General features: G+C 43.6%; 1 protein-coding gene across 2 annotated transcripts in view; it reads right to left on the reverse strand.

Moving 5' to 3' along the window:
- LOC127669397 (sodium-dependent glucose transporter 1C-like) overlaps positions 1-13,402 on the reverse strand; it is a 120,416-nt gene that overhangs the window by 55,126 nt on the left and 51,888 nt on the right. The window contains exon 1 of one of the 2 annotated variants that reach the window (XM_052163234.1): positions 12,109-12,134. The exons of the other annotated variant lie outside the window; for it this stretch is intronic. The gene's annotated coding sequence lies outside the window, so the exon portion shown is untranslated. Of the gene's footprint in view, positions 1-12,108; positions 12,135-13,402 lie in introns of those variants that run through there. 2 annotated transcript variants of the gene reach the window in all.

Below are 13,402 nucleotides of genomic sequence, written 5' to 3' on the forward strand. Positions count from 1 at the left end.
TTCAGTGGTAGAGTGTTTGCTAACCATGTTCAAGTCTACATTGGATGTCTAGCATGATAATATGTCAATGATTATAAATCTGGGTGGGGTGTGGCACAATGGGACAGTGCCCACCTAGTATGGGCAAAGCCAGGGCTCACTTCCCAGCACTGTACAAAACTGGGTGTGGTGGTGCACATCTGTAATCCCAGCATTCCTGAGGTGGAGGTAGAAGGATCATGGACTTCAAAGTCATCTTCAGGTTTATAGCAAGTTTGAATCTAGCCTGGGAAACATGAGACCTTGTTTCAAAATAATAATAAGCTAAACAAATTTATAAAATATGAATTTATCACAAGCTTGAAATACTTTTGAAATATATATTTAAATATATATTTGAGATAGTTTTCAATATTGTGAGATATGCTATAATCACTAACATGAGAATTTATATGGCAAAAGTTTAAATTACTGACATAGTACTACCCAAGGACCCAGCTATACTACTTCTGGGCATATACCCAGAAGATGCTCCAACATGTAATAAGAACACATGCTCCACTGTGTTCATAGCAGCCTTGTTTATAATAGCCAGAAGCTGGGAAGAACCCAGATGTCCCTCATCAGAGGAATGGATACAGAAAATGTGGTACATTTACACAATGGAATACTACTCAGCTATTAAAAATGACTTAATGAAATTCGCGGGCAAATGGATAGAACTAGAAAGTGTCATCCTGAGTGAGGTAACCCAATCACAAAAGAACACACATGGTATGCACTCACTGATATGTGGATATTAGCTCAAAAGCTCAGAATACCCAAGATACAATTCACAGACCACAGGAAGCTCAAGAAGAAAGAAGACCCAAGTGTGGGTGCTTTGGTTTTTCTGAGAAAGGGAACAAAACACTCACAGGAGCAATTGTGGAGACAAAGTGTGGAGCAGAGACTGAAGGAAAGGCCACCCAGAGACTGTCCTAACTGGGGGTTCATCCTATAAACAGTCACCAAATTCCGACCCTATTAAGAATGACAAGAAGTGCTCGCCGAAAGGAGCCTATTATGATTGTCTCCAGAGGGGCCCTGCCAGAGCCTCACAGATACAGAAGCAGATGCTAGCACCCAACCACTGGACTGAACGCGGAGTTGGAGGGAGGACTGGAGGAGCTGAAGGGGTTTGCAACCCCATGGGAAGAACAACGATGTCGGCCAACTAGATGCCCCAGGGCTCCCAGGGACTAAGCCATCAACCAGGGGGTACACATGGTTCCAGCCAAAAGCATGGCAGAGGAATGCCTTGTCGGGCATCAGTGGGAGTAGAGGTCCTTGGTCCTATGAAGGCTCGATAGATGTCCCAGTGTAGGGAAATAGAGGGGGATAGGTGGGAGTGGGTTGGGTAGACGGTCATCTTCTTGGAGGCAGGGAGTGGAAGGATGGGTTGGGGTTTTCTGGGAGGGGGAAAACTGGGAACGGGTATAACATTTGAAATGTTAATAAAGAATATATTCAATAAAAATTTTTAAAAAGTTTAAATTATCAAATTGTCCTCATTTTACATTTTTATTTTTAATGTGTGTGTGTGTGTGTGAGAGAGTATGTGTGTGTGATGTGTTTGAAAGTTCCAAGAAGGCCCAAAGAAGGCTTCCGATTTCCTAGAATGAGGGTTATAGACAATTTCGAGTCACATGACATAGTTGCTGGGAATGGAACATGGATACTCTGGAAGAACAGCAAGGACTCTGAGCCTTGAGCCATACTCCAGACCTGGTCTCACTTCTTATATCATTAGAACGGTAATTTTTCAGTTGCATACAGGATTCTACACATGTAGAACAAATAGGAGACAAGTCAACTGAACTTACTCAAATCAACACTTCTTTTCAAAGAAACATTCAGACATCAGAAGCACAGAATATCAATCTTTCTTGCAAAATATTACAGGCACAGGTACAGCATGACTTTAACAATAACTCTGCTCTTTAGCTACCTTGGTATGTAATAAAGTCTAACCTAACCTTTCAGTACACTGTAACTGTGTGAACCTATTTCTCCTAGCTCATGGCCAATCTCAAGGGCTGTATATCAATCACATGGTTATATCCAAATAAAACTACCTTCTTCTATCTATAATAACCTTCCTTTCCCACACCATTGGGTAAGGTTGCCTGTTTCTGTTGGATCAAGGAGCTGCCAAATTCACAATTAGTGTCTTTGATCAAATGAACTCTTGCTAAATTAGACCCCGTGGCATCCGATGGATGATTGGGACTAGACCTCCATTGATCATGACAGCACCAAATACTCAAAAGATGTTCTGGCCAGAGTTCCCTGATCCCCAAGATGACAGCCAGGGTCACGGAAGGGTTCCCCTTTGATTAGGATGCTATAGATGTGCGTACTTGACTCTTGATCACACTTGAGCATTTTATACTGGATTAAGTCCAGAATGCCTTTCAATCTGATCATTAAATGGATTGTATCCAAACAGGGGTCTCAGGCAGACCCTTTAAAAAATATATCTGAGATGGAGTTGGAAGTCTGCCAACTTCATTAACTTCATCAACATCTGTTAGCTTCATTAACAAAGGTTATGGCTCCAGAACATGAGTGCTTTATGAAAAATGAGTTAACCCTACTAAGGGTACCATAGACTTGTGGTGGACAAAATGTGTGTGTTTGCTTATATTGTTCACATAGAAGGAGCTTTTGAAAAGCAGAGCTTTCAAAAGATGCCACAGGATGGTAGAGGGAGGTGTCGATTCCCTAATTGGCTCTTGATTGTGTCAATAAAGGAGGCAGAAGTCAATTGCTGGGCAAAGGGGAAAAGGTGGGACTTCCGGATTCCAGGAGAAGAAGAGGGAGAGAAAGAAAAATTCAGACCAGTGTTTAGAATGGAAGGATGCAACAGCCGTGTAAGATCTTGGGGGCTGGTAATGGTGGCCTCCGCCTCCAGCAGTTGACTAGAATAGGTCAGCTAATAAGAACCCAACAATTGTGCTATCTGTGTTTTAAAATGTTAAAACTGTCTAGTGTTTTCCATCCACGGAGCAAAAGTGGGCTGGTGGGAGCGCAATCTCGGAGCTCTGGCTTGGCAAAGCTAGCTTAGAGGAAGAGGTAATCCGGTGTCACGTGGGCTGATGGGAGAGCCACCTCAGAGCTAAGCGAGAACACAGCCATGAACAAAGGAACAAGAATGATTTTTTAAAATTACATGCAACACAAGATCACTAGAATTTTTGGTTTGTTGTTTATTTTATTTATTTATTTTTTTGATACACTTTCTTTTTAGATGTGCACAGCCCTGGATTTCCTAGAGTTCAGTCTGTAGACTAGGCTGGCCTTGAACTCAGAGACCTGCCTGCCTCTGCCTCTCGAGTGCTGGGATTAAAGGCATGTGCCACTATGTCTGGCTCTGCCTAGATTTTTTAAATGAAAAATAAGTATCAGTTGCCTATATGTTGAAGTTTTTCTGTCTATATTTGTATGTACTATTATACTGGCTATATCGATAAATCTGCTAATTGAATTCTTTTTTTTTTCTTTTCTTTAAATTTATCTATTTTTATTTTATGTGATTGGTGTTTTGCCTGTATGTATGTCTGTGTGAATGTGTCAAATCTTGGAGTTACAGATAGTTATGAGCTGCCATGTGGGTTCTAGAATTTGGACCTAGGGCCTCTGGAAGAGCAGTCAGTGCTCTTAACCACTGAGCCATCTCTCCAGCTCCTAATTTAAATTTAAGAATCATTTTATTTAAGAAGATAGAACCTGGGCCCAGAAAGATGGCACAGCAGTTAAGAGCCTTTGTTGCCATTGCAAAGGGTTTGGTTTGGTTCCTAACACTCACATGGTAGCTCATGACCATCTACAACTCTAGTGACAGGATATCTCATGCATACAGTGTACATACATATGTGCGCACTAAGCACAAATACACAAAGAATAAAAGAAATAAATCTAAAAAGAGAGTAGTATTACAAATGCCTCAAAAAAATAAATTGACCACATTCTTGCTTCATATGACTTGGGCAGTCTAGTTAATAAAACAGAAGTTTTAAAATAGATTTTTTAAAAATATTTTATCTTTTTATAGATTTTTCACCATTAAATATAATATAATATATACGTATATATTATTGCATATAAATTATACACACACACACACACACACACAACTTTTTTTCCTTGGGGCCACTACAAATTAAACTTGCCTGTTGTATTTTTTTTTTTTTTTCACTAAGAAAATCATCATACGGAGTTACTCACTCCCTCACACTTATCTGCATCTCAAGCCCAAGACATAAGAGGAAAGCCTCTGTGAAAGATTCTTCTCACCAAGGATGTGCATCTTGAAGCAGGAGAAATCACATAGTGGTTAAAACTCCCGGCTGCTCTCCCAGAGGACCTGAGTTCAACTCCCAGCACCCACATGGCAGCTCACAGCTGTCTGAACTCCACTCTCAGAGGACCTGACACCTCTTCTGCCTCCTTGGGCACAAGCACTGCTTGTGGTGTACAGACATACATGCAGGCAAAACATTTTAAAAATATTTTTCAAGAAATGTACGGTTAGGGATGAGAGAAATCTGTACAAATAATTTGAACCTAGAGCTAGTAAAAACCAAAGGGATTCCAAAGGACTAGTGGTAAAATTTTCCTCTTCTTCAGTTTCTTCTCACAGAGTTTGGGACTATTAGTAAACACATCTGTACCACATTGGCAGGTTATCCTAGGAACACGTGCTACTTTTAGGAATTATGATGAATAGATCTAGGAGTCTACACAAGGTCAATATATTTTCTAATAATTTCTAATACATGAAAATAAGATTATTAAAAACAAAGCCGGGCAGTGGTGGTAAATGCCTGTAATTTCAGTACTTTGGGAGGCAGAGGCAGGTAGATTTCTGAGTTCAAGGCCAGCCTGGTCTACAGAGTGAGTTCCAGGACAGCTAGGGTTACACAGAGAAACCCTGTCTCAAAAAAAAAAAAAACAAACAAACAAACAAAAAAACAAATCAAATAAAAAAAACAAAAAAACAAAACAAAACAAAAAAACAACAACAACAACAACAAAAAACCAAAAATCCCTATGCAATTATACAAAGAAATGTGCCTTTTGTAAGTGTGGTGCTTTTAATGAGAATGGCCCCCAAAGGCTCCTATGTTCGACTACTTGGTCCACAGTTGGTTAAACTCTTTGGGAAGGATCAGGAGGTGTGGCCTTGTTGGAGGAGGTGTGGCCTTGTTGGAGGAGGTGTGTCACTGGAGTCTTTGAGATTTCCAAAGCCCATAGTACTCTCAATTAGCTTTCTCTCACTCTGTCTTGTGGTTGTTGTCTCAACATTTAAGTTTTCAGTGACAGCTGCAGCTCCATGCTGCCTGCCTGTCTGCTGCCATGCTCCCTACCATGAGGGTCATGGACTATAGCCCTCTGGAACAGTGATCCCCAAATTAAATTTTTTCTTTTATAAGTTGCTTTGGTCATGGTGTTTTATCACAGCAATAGAAAAGTAACTAAGGTAAGGTTGGTACCAGGAGGTAGACTATTGCTGTGATAGGCCTGACCATGCTGGATGTTTGGGGAATGTGGAAGACCCTGGGACTTCGGACTAGGAAAGCAGTTGGATGTTGTGAGTGAAGCTTGTTAGATAGCACTACTGAGAATAGTGTGAACTGTGGAGGAGTACTGCCAAAAGCAGTGTGAGCTGTGGAGGAACACTGCTGAGAACAGTGTGAACTGTGGCGGAGCACTGCCGAGAGCAGTGTGAGCTGTGAAGGAGTGCTGCCGAGAGCAGTGTGAGCTGTGGAGGAGCACTGCTGAGGGCAGTGTGAGCTGTGGAGGAGCACCGCCGAGAGCAGTGTGAACTGTGGAGGAGTGCTGCCGAGAGCAGTGTGAACTGTGGAGGAACACTGCCAAGAGCAGTGTGGATTGTGGAGGAGGGCTGCCGAGGGCAGTGTGAACTCTGGAGGAGGGCTGCCGAGGGCAGTGTGAGCTGTGGAGGAGGACTGGCAAGAGCAGTGTGAGGGCTGCTGAGAGTAGTGTGAGCTGTGGAAGAGGACTGCTAAGAGCAGTGTGAGCTGTGGAGGAGGGCTGGCAAGAGCAGTGTGAGGGCTGTTGAGAGTAGTGTGAACTGTGGAGGAGGACTACTAAGAGCAGTGTGAGCTGTGGAGGAGGGCTGCTGAGGGCAGTGTGAACTGTGGAGGAGGACTGCTAAGAGCAGTGTGAGCTGTGGAGGAGGGCTGGCAAGAGCAGTGTGAGGGCTGTTGAGAGTAGTGTGAACTGTGGAGGAGGACTACTAAGAGCAGTGTGAGCTGTGGAGGAGGGCTGCTGAGGGCAGTGTGAACTGTGGAGGAGGACTGCTAAGAGCAGTGTGAGCTGTGGAGGAGGGCTGGCAAGAGCAGTGTGAGGGCTGTTGAGAGTAGTGTGAACTGTGGAGGAGGACTACTAAGAGCAGTGTGAGCTGTGGAGGAGGGCTGCTGAGGGCAGTGTGAACTGTGGAGGAGGACTGCTAAGAGCAGTGTGAGCTGTGGAGGAGGGCTGCTGAGAGTAGTGTGAACTGTGGAGGAGGGCTGCTGAGAATAGTGTGAACTGTGGAGGAGGGCTGCCGAGGGCAGTGTGGACTGTGGAGGCCAAGCGCCAGAGACTTCAGAGGGGAACAAATATTAGCCACTGGGCTACTTGTCATTCTCATGATGTTTTGGCAAAGAATGTGGCTATCTTCTGTCTTGCACTAAGAACCGCTTGAGGTCAAATTAAAAAGTTATGGGCTAATTTTGTTGGCACAGGATATTTCAAGACAGCTTTAGTATTGACTTGGTCACTTGGTTATTAGCAATGACTTCTATGCAGGCCTTCCATTAAAAAGAACAAGAAATGGGAGCTGGAGCGATGGCTCAGCGGTTGGGAGCACTGACTGCTCTTCCTGAGGACCTGGGTTGAATTCCCAACACCCACACGGCACCTCACAAATGTCTGCAATTCCAGTTCAGGGGATTAGATGCCCTCACACAGACACACATGCAGGAAAAACGCTAATGCACGCGAAATGAAAATAAAGATAAATAGATCTTTTTTTAAAAAAAAAAAAGAGCAAGAAGTGGGCAAAGGAAATCTAAAAGATGCAGTTTAGGGAGAAAAGAAGCAGCAGGAAATTTAATGTTGGAGCCGCGGCTTGTGCTGAAAGAGATAAGAAGAGGTCTCATATAAACTGGAATAGAGAGAGTTATGTTCTCAGGGCGAGACACCCCAGCTAAGCTTCCAACGGACAAAAGTGAGAGATTCTGCAACAGAGAAAGGCTTAAGCAAACACAATTCAAAGAGGCCAATGCATGAAGCTGTAAAGCCTGGATTGTGCCAGAAGCCCCGCCCAAGATGCCAGCACTGTGGGAGAGCTGCGGACGGGGAGTGGACACAGCCCGCGCAAAGAGAAGTGTGTAGCAGTCAGCAAAGCTGGAGAGCAGAGCATGCTGAGCCCTTTGATATTGGACTAAGAGCTACAGGATTTGGAGTTTGCCCTGCTGGTTTTTGATCTTGCTTTGGTCCAGTATTTCCTCAGTATCCCCCTACTGTTCCCTTTACAGTTTACAGTTATGATTGCCTTGAGTCTCAGAAAAGACTTTGGACTGTCAAACTGTGTTGAGACTGTGAAAGACCAATGGGGATTTCCGGAGTTGGAATAGATGCGTTTTGTACTGTGATATGGCCACAAGTCTACAGGGCTCAGAGAGTGGAATGTATGGTTCCCAGTTAGTGGAACCTTTTAGAAAGGCTTAGGAGGTGTGTCAATGGGAAGCCCTAGCCATTCCCAGTGTTTATTCTCTGTCTCTGTCTGTTTCTGTCTGTCTGCTTCTGCTTCTGCCTCTGCCTCTGTCTCTGTCTCTGTCTCTGTCTCTCTCTCTCTGTCTCTCTCTCTCTCTCTCTGTCTCTCTCTCTCTCTGTCTCTCCCTCCCTCTCTCGTATGTGGTCGTCTGTCTCAGCTGCTGATTCAGTACTATGCTTGCCTGTCCCTGCTGTCCTGCTCCCTGCCATGGTGGTTAAAGACTCTGGTCCTCTGAAACTGTGAGCCCCAAATAATGTCTTTATTTTATAAGTTGCCTTGGTCATGGTGATCCTTACCATCACCAAGTTAGTAAAGAAAATTGTAAAGTATGAAGATGAATGATCAAAGAAAAATGAATTCTCTTTTCTCTTAGACTGTTGCTCTAAACTAAGAACATATGGCCAAAGTAGAATGGGTTAGGATCTTGCAGGACGTCTGTACAGGAAGAATTCATGAAAAGAACACTCTGTAGGCCTAGCTGGCTAATAGATGAGAACTGTTTGGAAGTTTTCCTAGAAATTGAGCATTAATGCTAAGGCTCACTGTAAAACTAGAATTTGGCCTTCTTGTTTTCCTGGTACAGGACGGTGCTCAATAGGAAGTATGATGGATCTGTTATTGTTTCACTTGAGGTAGTTGGCCCAAGAAACAAAGATTCACAGAAATGACCAAGACCATTTCCTGTGCTTCATGTTGTATCTGTGACGTTTTTTAAATCACTTAAGGAAACCGAGTTCTCTTTACTAACAGATCCAAGCTTACCCCACAGTTATGTGATTTTTAAAGTTTAGTTTGAAGTATTAACTTTGGTTAAATGAAAGACTATTGTTCACTATGACCTGCAATTCTACCTTGATCAAATGAGTTAAACTTTTGATATTTTTATGACCTTCAAATTAAATCATGTTTTTCCTGACCTTGAATTAATCTGAGGTCTTTCAGAAAGTCCTTTGGACTTTCTCAAAAATGTGCTCTGTATTCCTATAAATGGAGTAGCAGCAAATTAATTGTGTGGATTTGATATATAATATGGGGACCACAGTTAAATAAGCAATGTTAAAATCTCTTTGAGTTGCATTTGTGTCGATGTGTTTATATTTCGGAACTTATATATGAGATTCGTACAAATGAAATGCTCCTATATGTCACCAGCAGTCATAATTATGATACTTATCTTTAATTATATACAAGAGCCTACAATGATGGTCCACATATGTAGTCCTAAATAATCAGGAGGCTGAGGCAGGAGGATCAGCCTGGGAGTTATGGCCAACACAAATGACATAGCCACAAGTCATATCATATATGTTTTTGGAAATTGTATGTGGCAGAAATATCCAACTTTTCTTGTCAAGAGCTTCATTCCTCATCAGATTTAAGTCATGGCCATTTTAGGTCTTGTCATGGACAGCTGTTTGCTGTATATTTGTTTAGTGTTGACATTTGTGGAAGGATTCTAAGGACAGAGTCCTGGTATTTCTAAGGATGCCTCATGGGATAACTAAAACTTACAATTCTAGTGAAGAAACAAAATGGCTCATAAATATGATGCGCAAAAATTAATTAAGTACAAAGGAAACCGATTTGGCAGATTTCCATTCCAAGTAAACTAGTAGTGAAATTATTGAGCTGTGACGGTACAACAAACTCCACAAGATGGACCCAAATCAAATGCTTATGTCACCCTGGCTAATAAGCAGTCTCAGGCACCTGAAGTAGAGAGCAAATGGGTGTGAAGGATGCAAATGCATTCCCAAGCTTGGTCTCCGGAGAGCCTGGATGGCTGCCTGGTGTTACCGGGTCCTCACAGCTTCCAACAGCAGAAGCTCGGCACGGCAAGACTCATCATGGAGGAGCTGAAATGAGTCAGACGTTGGCAAACACCAATAGAGGGCTGCTCTATGGAAACTGCACAAAAGGCGCATTGCCGACGTCTGGTTAGTCACGTGATCTATGTGACCCCTAAATTCTGGAGGGTCTCTTTCTGCTACACGATCCTATGCACCTTTATTCCATGCAAAGGGACCACAAAAATGGTTTCCAGTGGACCATGTTCAAGAGCTGCACAAACTTAGGAGTGAACACATGTGGCTGAGTTCCACTGACCCGAGGTAGCCATGTTTTTTCAGTCCCCAAGGCCCAAGGTTGGTCTATGGAGAATTCCTCCACTCTGTTTGGCTTCTCTGCTCATTTAGAACTTGCTGTCTGACATAGTTCTCTCTTGTCTTTGAATGGTTTTCCTTAAGGTTTCCATACTTCCCACTAGCATGCCAAAGCAGCCAATATCCAAAATTAATTCTGACCATGCACTAGGCAATAAGCAAGTGTCCAAAATTAGTTCCAGCCATAAATAAATAAATAAATAAATAAATAAATAAATAAATAAATAAATAAGAAAGAAAGAAAGAAAGAAAGAAAGAAAGAAAGAAAGAAAGAAAGAAAAAGAAAAAGAAAGTCCTGAATTCACTCTGGGCAATAGGTGGCGCTGTTGTTCATTACTTGAAGCTAAGATTTAAGTTTGGGGAAATTCTGTGTGTTGTAGTAAATCAAATCTCCCTGTTCAGAAATGTGAAAACGCTCTCAGAAAGACAGATGAGAACATTTATGTTCCTCAATTAGTGGAACAAAATTACGCTTTGGATCTTCTTGCCCGTGTTGTGAGCTTGTGTGTAGTGCTTAGTAAAATACAATGTTTATATCTAACTTCTCCTTGATTTTTACTACTATGCAAAGAGTAGGGAAGCTGAGTATGGCGGCAGGAACTTATTATAGAGATTATGAGTTTGAGGCAAGCCTGGTCTATGTAGTAAGTTCCAGGTCAGCCAAGGCCACATAGTGAGACCTTGTATTAAAACAAAAGTACTGAAAAGGACAGTTGAGGAGCTAGGTATAGATCAGCTGCGACTGCATGTATGTTAAGTGGACAAGACCCTGGTTAAGTTACAGCAATAATAATAATAATAATAATAATAGCAACAACAACAATAATAATACTAGCTGGTGTTGGTGTTGGTGAATGTTACCTTAAGGACACGTCTCAGAGGAGAGGTGTAATGTCTGTAGGAGCAGGACAGCTCAGCTGGTCTGCAGACATCCAGAAAGGCCGTGACAAGCCTGGCATCCCAAGACTTTCTTGTTACAAATAGCTAAATGTGTCTCTAGGTTTGTGACCTGTTACTAGGCTAGCTACAAAGAAACTTCAAGTCGGTGGATTTCACAGCCGGCTTTGATCCTTAGACATCGGAATCCAAACAGAAATTCTGACCAATAGCAGGAATGAACTGTGACTCTTTGAAGTCTCTCTTACTGTAATGTTTAGATTATTTGATTATGCTCAGTTTGTGCCACAGAGACAACCATAATAAAGACTGTACTGGGGTTTATAGCATTATTTTCTTGATATCACCATGTCGTATTCCCTCAAGAGCTCAAACAGGGCTGGTAGTGGTGATGTCTACCTATAATTCTAGTAACCAAGAGGCTGAGGCAGGAGAATTCAGAGTTTGATACCAGCCTGGGCTATAAAACAAGACTGTCCCTTAGGAGATGGGGAGTCATAAACGTTCCTATTCCGCCATCCTTTGTAAACAGTAAACGAGAACATGAAGAAAGCCTAACACTGGGAGTCTGTTCTCTGTTTGCAATAAGCAATGAATCAATTGACAGAAAAGCTTCCCAGGGTTTAAGGTTTCTGTCAGTCTTTCAAATTTTGAGAAGCCCTTAAAAGGGCAGGGGGTAGCCTTCTCCTGGAGGAACCGAACCTCCAAACTTCCCCGGATCACATTTACCTAGGAACAGGGAAATTTTCACAGTTTACACAAAGATTGGCAAAAGGCACTTCCGATGTGACAGTTTGCTCTAAAAAAAATGTCTGAAGTGCAGCAGGATTGATTTCAATAGGATCGTGGGTGAAGTAAGACACATTCGGGCTCTACCGCTAAAACACCCGTGTGACCAAGAAAAAGCCGCTTTCCTCTTAGGAAACCCAAGTGGATGACCACCCAGAAAATGGAAGTCCTAGGGGGAAAAAAATCAGTTTATTGTGTAGTTAGTGAGAGAGCGGTGGCTACAGACCCAGGCGATGCTAGGAAAAGTTTGCTGCGGTTAGAAAACAGTAGGATCAATTTCGAACTGGACAGCAACCCTCAGTGATTAAAACAGCGCCCATGAGATAGCTGATGAGCCTGAAGTGCCCAGAGTCACACAACATGCAGGCAGCGAAGGTGACAGTCCAGCTGGGAAGGGCAGGTCCCCTGCAGGAGGCTCGCGCCCCAGCCTGGGAGGGGTGCAGCCCCAGCTCTCACCAGCCCCAGGAAGGCGGCATACAGGACCGCGGTGGAGAACCAGCGCAGCACACTCCTGGCTCGGCCACTCCGCCGCAAGGCCACCGCCTTCTGGTCATTCTGCGCTGGGGTCTCGGTCTGGAGGAGGCGCTGCCCAGCAGCCGCGGCCCCGAACCCACGGAATTCCACTTCCAGCTCCAGCTTGGCAACCACTCCAGGCTACTGGTTTTGCCGCTGCCGAGCTTTTCGGCAGCCCCCTCCGGAGCTCTGAGCTCGCGTCCTTCTAGACCCGGGAGGTTCCGCCTACTGCCACCTTGCCCCCAGGAACCTTTCTGATTTAGGTCAAGGAAAGTTGGACTTCGACCATGCCTGTGTTGCAAGAGGAAGATATTCAAGCCCTGTCTTGCACAAGCCAGTGCGATCACGTGATACGAAGAAGGATCCACCCAAAGAGGGTGGGGTCTCCTGCTGGAAGCGAAACTTGGTTACCCGGGAGATGGCTTGTCTCCTCTTGGGCTGCAGCATCTCGCCTAGCAGAACTGCAGACACCAGCTGACTGATGGGTGCCGAATGGCGGAGAGATTTTGAAGGGCAGTTTTGAAACAGAAGATGCTAAAACGTGGCAGACAGGTAGGCCTTTAATTCCAGCATTTGGGAGGCTAACGCAGGGGAATGACCAGTTGGAGGCCAACATCGATCCTGCCTGGAAAAAAAAAAGAAAAAAAAAAAAAAAAGAAAAAAAAAAAAAAAACGAAGCTTGTAGCTGCCTGCATCTCTCTAACCTTACTAGCATGTTCTGCTAAGGAACTGTAAAAGCGCCTGTCAGCAACCGGTAGTTATCACAGGGGAGCAAAGTAGCCGTGCCTCCTTCTCTCACTGTGGCCAAGAAAGCAGAGAGCAGCAGTACTAAACGGGGTGCACCTGGATGCAACTGAGGGTCGCAGAGAAAGCAAAAGTACTACCACCAAATTCTGGCCAAGAACAAGGATTCCACATTCCAAATGCTAGAAGCAGTGACAAACCTGAAATGGACTGTGTAGCAAGAAACAGTGGAGACATTTTGAGGCGTTCTACCTCCGAGCTTCCCAACCCCAAGACATGTTATTTTCACGGTCAACAGCTCTTGACCTTGGTCAACTCCTTTTTAAAAAACCTCTAGTTCTAAAACCAGCTCCTTGTTTGATGGGCCAAACTAAAGTCCTCTTGAATTTCTGGATTTAGTTAGACCTCAACATTAAGTGACCCTTGTAGATGGCAGTCTGGAGAGGTGTGAAGACGCTGTCCTCAGGGACCGACAGATGTTCAGAAATAAATT

Source organism: Apodemus sylvaticus, chromosome 19 (genome assembly GCF_947179515.1).
Source record: "Apodemus sylvaticus chromosome 19, mApoSyl1.1, whole genome shotgun sequence".
Taxonomy (NCBI): domain Eukaryota; kingdom Metazoa; phylum Chordata; class Mammalia; order Rodentia; family Muridae; genus Apodemus; species Apodemus sylvaticus.